Source organism: Amblyomma americanum, chromosome 1, assembly GCF_052857255.1.
Source record: "Amblyomma americanum isolate KBUSLIRL-KWMA chromosome 1, ASM5285725v1, whole genome shotgun sequence".
NCBI lineage: Eukaryota > Metazoa > Arthropoda > Arachnida > Ixodida > Ixodidae > Amblyomma > Amblyomma americanum.
Genome location: NC_135497.1, coordinates 63,448,994 through 63,456,869, shown reverse-complemented (window position 1 = coordinate 63,456,869; position 7,876 = coordinate 63,448,994). Strand labels below are relative to the sequence as shown.

The window sequence follows — 7,876 nt, the reverse complement described above, 5'->3', positions numbered from 1 at the left end:
ACTCACTGAATACCCGCCCAGTCTAATCACGCGTTCATTGCCTTTCGCTTCTCAATAATTATCTAATTGCCTCTAATTTATCACTCTTTTTCCTATTTCCTGGTTAAGTATAGGACACTTATCAATGGTCACGTGATTGCTCATTTCGAGTTTTCAAACTTGGCTCCAAGCTTTGGCTTTGTCCATACTTCCAGTTTTTCAAACTTGGCACTACGCTGTAGCTCCACCTACTTTCAGCGTTTTCAAATTTCGCGGCACTTTTTCTCTGGCCCAGCCTCTTTTTGGACATTTTTGGCTGTAAATATTTTTCCGATTATGAAATTTTCTTTTCGAGCAGCATCCTCACATCATCCTCTGCCAAATACACAACCAATCGTATGACGCTATCTCTTCTGAGTTGCCCACAACTGCTGCGGACACGATCCCCGGCAACATAGCCTAGTAAACTTCTCACTCTATTCAAAATGTTGTAATACTGAACAAGGCTTATGACTGGCCGAGTTGGTACTGACTCACCTTAAAACCACCCAGAACACACAAGAAGACATGAGCTCAAGAGGCGGGACTAACAAAAATTTAATTGAAGATTTTGATTATTTGATTTGTGAGGGTTTAACATCCCAAAGCGACTCGGGCTATGAGGGACGCCGTAGTGGAGGGCTCCAGAAATTTCGACCACCTGGGGTTCATTAGCGTGCACTGACAGCGCACAGTACACGGGCCTCTAAAATTTCGCCTCCATTGAAATTTGACTGGTGCGGCCAGGATCGAACCTGCGCCTTTTGGGACAGCAGCCGAGCGCCATAACCACTGAGCCACTGCGGCGGCATCATTGAAGGAAAGCCGCAAAAGGAGACCCGCGAAGAGATACAAGCGCACAATAACCCAAAGCAGTGAAAGGGCGAAGTGCAATCAAAGGTCACTGGCATACTAATGAATCATCTAAAAAAGCAAATTCCTTACGGTGAAGGTTTTCCGATGGCTTAGCTACACGTGTCCTTAGCCTTACCGATGTAGTAAGCCTCAACTATCTACCGACAGATTTATCCCTTCCATAAACCACTGATGTGTCGTTGAAATTAGGCGTGCAAAGAGACATGTCATCCTCAGATTTGCATTCACAAGATTGAGCATACAGTGCCAGATTAGAAATTGCCTTCCCCCTATAGAGTGAAAGTGCTCAGTCAAGTGCAAATTCAAATATCTGCCTGTCTGCCCATATTAGTTGCAGCCATAAAGCAGTGGAACGCAATAAACTCCATTACTTTTGCAAGTGGTGAACCTTTTTTTGTGACACTGTCCATTGTGGACAAGTACTCAGTTTTATCAAGCCTTTTTAATGGCGGCACAAAGGCCTCCTGTCTTGCACTTCGCTGTTAAGACAACAGCAGCATTACGCTTTCCCGCGACTTTCTTGAGACTGTGAAATACTGTGGAGGTAAGGTGTATCAGCATCATCGGAGTATGTGCTCCTTACCCTCGAGCGAGTGAAAACAGACTATGACAGGTTGTTGAGATGGGCAAGTGGGAACCCAGCTTCTTGGAAACCTGCTACAAGAATGCGTCCTCAGCAGTGATGACATGACTTTTCTAAAGCTGATGTCATGCACACGACTGCACACCCATCAAGTGTTTCCATCTTTACTGACCTTAACCAGCGACAAATGCACCTCTTCACCATCCTTCCCCAACAACGAGTGGTCCGACTGGTAGCTAAAAAGAGCCTTCCCTGATTTTTAGCTGTAGCCCCGACAAACATATTCGTCCACAAAGCGCAAGTCGGCATCAAGAAACTGCTAACGGTTCTGCTTAGACAATTCTGATCTAAAAGACAGGCCTTGACAGCATGCCTTAAAGACTCCTAAAACATCTTGTGCCAACTTATCTGAGCCTTCTGTGTCCAGAAAAATTACAGTCATGAACATAACGAAATGCTACTATGCCAAGGTCTTCCAAACAGGGCTGTAATGCCTTATTGACTTTAGACAAAAAATGTTGCTGAGCAAAGGTACGACCTGCGTGTAAATACCGCCCTGCCAACTGACAAATGCGGATTTGCAGTAAAAGGACAACAGCCCCAAGAAGCCAGCAACCGAAATCACGCAATCATCTGTAAAAGCATGTTCATTGTTCACCCTGATGCAGTTTGCACATACCTCAGAGGTCTATCATGTGACAATGAATAGTGCATGCACTCCATGTCGATGCTCACTGCAGAGCACCTGCCCAGGTTGCTGTCCACAAGAAACTAGAACTCCACAGAACTCCACTCTTGTGAGTTGGCAAGGCGGTATTTACATCAGAAATCAGGCATATGCAGAGGGTCCCAGGTTGCACTGTTCCTCCGCGACATTCTTCTGTCCAGAGTCGATACCGCATCAAAGCCCTGTTTGGAAGGCCTCGGCATAGTAGCATTTCGTTATGTTGATAGCTACCTAATTTTTTTGCACAAGGAGGGCTCAGATAAGTTGGCACAAGACGTTTTAGAAATCTTTAGGCATGTGGTCAAAGCCTATCTTTTAGGTCTGAATTTCACTAAGCCTAACCGTTTGTAGCTTCTTGACTTAGACCTGCGCTTTGCGGACGACCACATATGTTGGCGCCAAAGCCCAAGATCAGGAAACCTCTTAGCTACGAGTTGAACCACTCGAGGCTGGTGAAGGACAGGTTGGCAATCACATGCATCACGACTGCTTTATGGAAGTCATGCCATCACAGTGTTTAGAATGCATTCTCGGAGCAGGTTTCCAAGCCAATGGCACCTGGGTTCCCACTTGCCCATCTTGCGCACCTGTCAGAGTGTGTTTTTACTCTCTCGAGGGAACGGAACACCGTTCACATGATGCTGACGTAGTTGAGCAGCACAAAAAGACGGGCTCTATACCTTACCTCCACGCCATTTCGCACCATCCCAAGGAAGTTGCACCAAAGTATGATGTTGCTGTTGTCTTGACCGCTAAAAGTAAGGTAGGAGAACTTTGCTTCTTCGTTCAAACTAGGCTTGATACAACTAGATAAAAAATGTTCACCACTTGCAAAAGTAAACCGGTTTTTTGCATTACACTGCCTCGTAGCTGAAACTACTATGGGCAGACAAGCAGATATCTGAATGTGCGCCTGGCTGAGAGCACTTTCACTCTATAGAGAGGAAGGCGAATTTTCACCTGACACTGCACGTTCAATCTCGTGAATGCAATCGGAGGACGACCTTTCTATTTGCACGCCTGATTTCTGCGGCACATCAGTGGTTTAGATAAGTGATAAATCGGTCCTGATATAGTTGAGGCTTACTACATCAGTAAGGCTAAAAACAAGTGCCTGGCTAAACCGTCGCTGAACCTTCACTGTAAGGAATTAGTTTTTTAGATGGTTTACTAGTACGTCAGTGCCTTTCGGTTATTTTTTGCCCTCTCACTGCTTTGTGGTCTTGCGTGCTTGAATCTCTTTGCAGGTCTTCTTTTGCCACTTTCCTTAAATAAAATTTCAGTTGTTAGACCAGTCTCATCTTGTGCTCATCTCTTCTCCTGCTTTGTGTCTTCCGGCTGGTTTTAAGATGTAATACTGAATGCCGAAAGAAAGCCATTTTAGAGTCAAGTGCACTTATAATGGCCACAGCTATAAGGAATGTTCATTTATTACAAAAAATAGTGCTTACTTCATTATTTATGCATGAAGTATATGACACTGCATCAAAATAAAAAAAGGACTAAGCCTCTTACCCTCATGGCCAAACTGCAGTTACAGCAAACAAAAGGACACCATAAACCTGCCCCACATGCAAAAGCTTGCACTACAGGCCAATGCAGAAATAAGATCAGATTACATCCCAAACTGCATGACACTGCCACGCAAAGTAATGATTGTGACAGGCAATAAAGGAGCAACAAAAAGCAAACTGTAGGTAGCAGCCAATCTCATGCAGACAAGCTACAAGGTCAGGCCAACATAGACGTGGAAGAGATTTGAAAAAAAAGCCACAACAAGCACATAATAATTTTTAAGGTTTTCACAGCCCTTTAAATGGCAAATACTTTCTTGAAAAAACATAACAGAAGCGGCAATTTTTTTTCGGCAATCAATTTTTTTCATGTACTTCATTATTCTTGAAGCATGGGCGGGCATAGAGTAGTCAGGTTAGAGCATGCGTTCCTAAGCAATGCCATGCCAAAAACTGTACTTACAGAAAAAGCTTGCCTTACTGAGTGAATACCACTGGCCATCCACTAATTTCCCAGCCTGCTCCAGGATCCTGGCAAAAATCACACGCAACTTGGTGGCTTGCACAACTTCCATGCAACTCTTGGTCTTTAGCTGGAAAAAAATTGAGGGATCAGTGAGATATAAAATTTTACATGCATTGCTTTGTTTCAATGACCGACTAAGAAAGAAACAGCGGTTTCTGTGAGCGCAACTATTTTTTCACACTAGCTTTCTACAGTAAACCATGTTTATCGCGACCTAATTCACACTTACTTGCTGCACGGCCCCAGCACTACTGTGTATAGCTCTATGGTTTCAAATGCTTGTTAGCTCTGAGCCCTTGGGCTTGCACTCGTTAATGCAGAAAACCTCGGAAAGGGCAACCAGAGCTTCGAGCTTTAAGCCATAGGTATTCAGAAGCTCAGTGGTCTGTGGGAGAACTTTTGGCTGGGTGACACAGTAGCAAATGCTTCTCCAGCTACTTTCACTCCATTTCAAAAAACTCGCACAGCAGAGACCTGTCCTCCATTTTGCATTGCAGAAACAATCACTGAAATTCAAAGCACGCATACTAAATGCACACCTACCTTCCAACACAGCTTCATAATAATGGGTATAATTATTGGAATGAAATACCAGTCAGTACATGTAGTTTTCAGTTTATCCAAAAATTATAAGCAACCGACAAACAATACACAATAAAAGAGAAATAAAATAACCAGAATTGTTTAAAAAATCTGTCAGAAGAATTATGTGACATCCACTACACTCCAGCAGTTCTTCGCACTTGTGCACCTTCAAACCACACTTTCTTACAGGCACATTTGCACAGAGATTGGGTTGAACCTGATCTTTAAGAATCTTTTTTGGTGCAACAGTAGGAAGAAACCAGGTTTTACCCAAAAACGAAGCACCCTACACATTGCATCACAAGCCCAGATGGTGCACTTGAGTCGCCTCTTATGCTTATGCAAGAAACAGGAACAGAGATATCTTGACTAAATCAAAAAAAGAAGAAGTGCAGTGCATGTGTAATGCAGAGAAGATATAAGCAATACCACACTAAAACACTGGGAGGATTCCAAGAGTAGGTTAATGCATGAATGGGTGGCAATCAAGTGGCTAAATGAGATTAGGAAATTTGAGGAAAAAGGGTGGTAGCATGTGGCACAGGAGACAGTTACCTAAAATGAACTAGAGAACAATTGTTCTGCACTAATTTTAACTGCACATTCACACGACAGACAAAATCACTAACTCCAGGAACAGACTGAGCATCATGCAACTCAATGTCAATCACCATTGCAAATGGCACCAGCACCACAGACTGCACATGAGGAAAAGTAGACATATTTTTGCTTTCAACTTTGAGCAGCAGTCAGCTGCGCTTTTAGGAGCAAAGCTCTAAAGTACGGCAACATTGGCACTTTGTTTTACTGACATGAGCGTGCTTGTGAGCGTGCAAGTCCCATGTTTGTTTTGCACCAAATGTGTTAATTGCGAGGTATGTTTAACTAAAGAGGGGCATCTAACATGGGAATCAGCTCTTCATTACTTCCCTTCTATATCCCTCCCTTATATCACGGTTCAAGTGTCCACCAAAATGTGAGACAGTTACTGTTACATTTCCTTGAATTTTCCTTCAACTAATTTTAAATTTTGTAAGTATACAGCTTTAAGAAGGTAGAGGCACAAACTGTGCAGTATAACCATATGCTATGTCAATAAATCAGCAATAAATCTATGCTGACAGCAGCTTGCTCAGTGCATTGCAAGGATGCTTTACCATACAAGGATTGGTGTCATCGTGCAATGTTACATTACTGACTGACAATTTGGTCTCTGTGTCAGAAATACTGGTAAACCATCATTGTAGAGCACAATGTTTTTAAAGGGATAAATGAACATATAGGTCCTTTTCGAGGACACATATGCATACCAGGCAACAGGTGTGCAATGTCAAAGCACGTTTATGTTAACAGCAGCTGCGTCAAGAGCTACATCAGCGACTATATTTTGTACAAGTCTACAGTTCCGGTAATTATAAGCTGAGGTACTGCTGTGAAGTGCATGTAATGCATTTCTAAACCTAGCTGCAAGCCTATATTGAAAATATTTTTCTAAATAGGAAGCTAAGATATGCATCATTGAAAAAGAATAACTACCATGAACGGATCAGGAGGGATGACACAGCTGAAGGCAGGAAGCACGCATGGCCCAATAGATGCTGGCCGCTGGCAACTGCAAATAAATACATCCAGAGCAACAGCTGTCAGTGGCTGTAGCCATGTCATGAATGACAAGAGAGGAAATCGTCTACTGCTTTAAAAACTAAACTTAGATGTAATATAAGTAAATAAAAACCAATGAGCTAGCCCATGACAAAACAAATGAACAGATTTTATTTAATGCACCCATATACATTCTTTGAGAAGAGTCACAATGACTGTTATAACCACACTGAAAGATGAGCTGGCTGAAATACCGCACACCAATTTGAATATATGATGTGCAGGTTTTCATTAATTCCTATCATGGTGCCTTGCACCAATGTCTAGGTATTAAATTGAAAGTTGCAACCAGTCTGCCTTGGTTAAATGAGAAGAGAGAATGGAAAAAAGCAGGCCTTCACTAGCAAGAAGCTTGATATCTCACAGCACAGCTTGGCATCATAGAAAAATTGCTAGCGCATTTAACAAATCTGCATACAATTAAAAGCTGCACAAATTTGTCGACTGGCAATGCAAGTAAAGGCAAGAGAAACAAAAAAAATACCAAAGAACACTCGTGAGTGCGGCGAAGGGAGGTCTGTGGGTAGGATCCCGTGCCTGGGAAGAGTTCCGAGCTCGGAGAATCGCCGGCACCACAGCTGATGGCACGCAACCAAGAATAAATAACAAAGCGAAAATAAGTAACAAAAAAAACCATCGACAATGGCGAACGACTTGAATGCGGGCCACAAAAGCGAGGGATATAGCAAAAAGGTAGAAATCCTAAATAATTGTGCAGTTGCATATCCGACAGCTCGCAGTGCTCAGAAGGAGAGGAAGCATCAACGTTTACAGCTCAGGAGACGCAAGATTGATCTAACTTTGACAACACTGCCTCAAATCCTGTTCCACTGGGGAAGCACAGACAAGTTTACAAATGACAAGGAGATCAATATGAACTAGCCTTTCGCATGCGATCACTGTCTCAAAATTTAGTATGACGCATATTAAGGCACAAGCACTAATCCGATGAGTACTAACCCTGAGCAAAATAGTGCGGTGTCTGATCGCAGCTGGCCTAGCGCGAGCGCTCCGCCGCGCGGCACTTCTCGCTCATCGTCTTCTACGCAGTGCAAATCCATGCTTTTGCACCGAGTGTCGAAGCGCTAGCAAGCGAAAGCGTAACTCTGTTGTGATATCTGGTGCCATTTTTATTTACCACGGCACGCGAGTTATAAATGCACATAAAGACAATGAGAACAACACTTGTCATGCAGGATATAGGCCCTGCTTTTTTGGCGCCGTATTATAGCTGCGGCAACCGCAAGCGGACTGCCTCCACTCACATCCCTATATAGCCGCATACAAATAGCACGTGTGAATACAGATCATTAGCAAAGAAACGCAGAGCGGGACTCAACGGCCATGCGATTCATCCAGGCTTAGTAAAACGCCGCAGGAGTCTT

General features: G+C 43.3%; 1 long non-coding RNA gene across 1 annotated transcript; it reads right to left on the bottom strand.

The window, feature by feature from the left end:
* Positions 1–4,176: 4,176 nt before the first annotated feature.
* LOC144133166 (uncharacterized) lies at positions 4,177–7,617 on the bottom strand. Its single transcript, XR_013315002.1, has 4 exons — positions 7,452–7,617; positions 6,976–7,069; positions 6,366–6,441; positions 4,177–4,311 (listed from the first exon to the last, which is right to left on the bottom strand). It is a non-coding gene; the product is annotated as an uncharacterized LOC144133166 (long non-coding RNA).
* Positions 7,618–7,876: the final 259 nt, after the last annotated feature.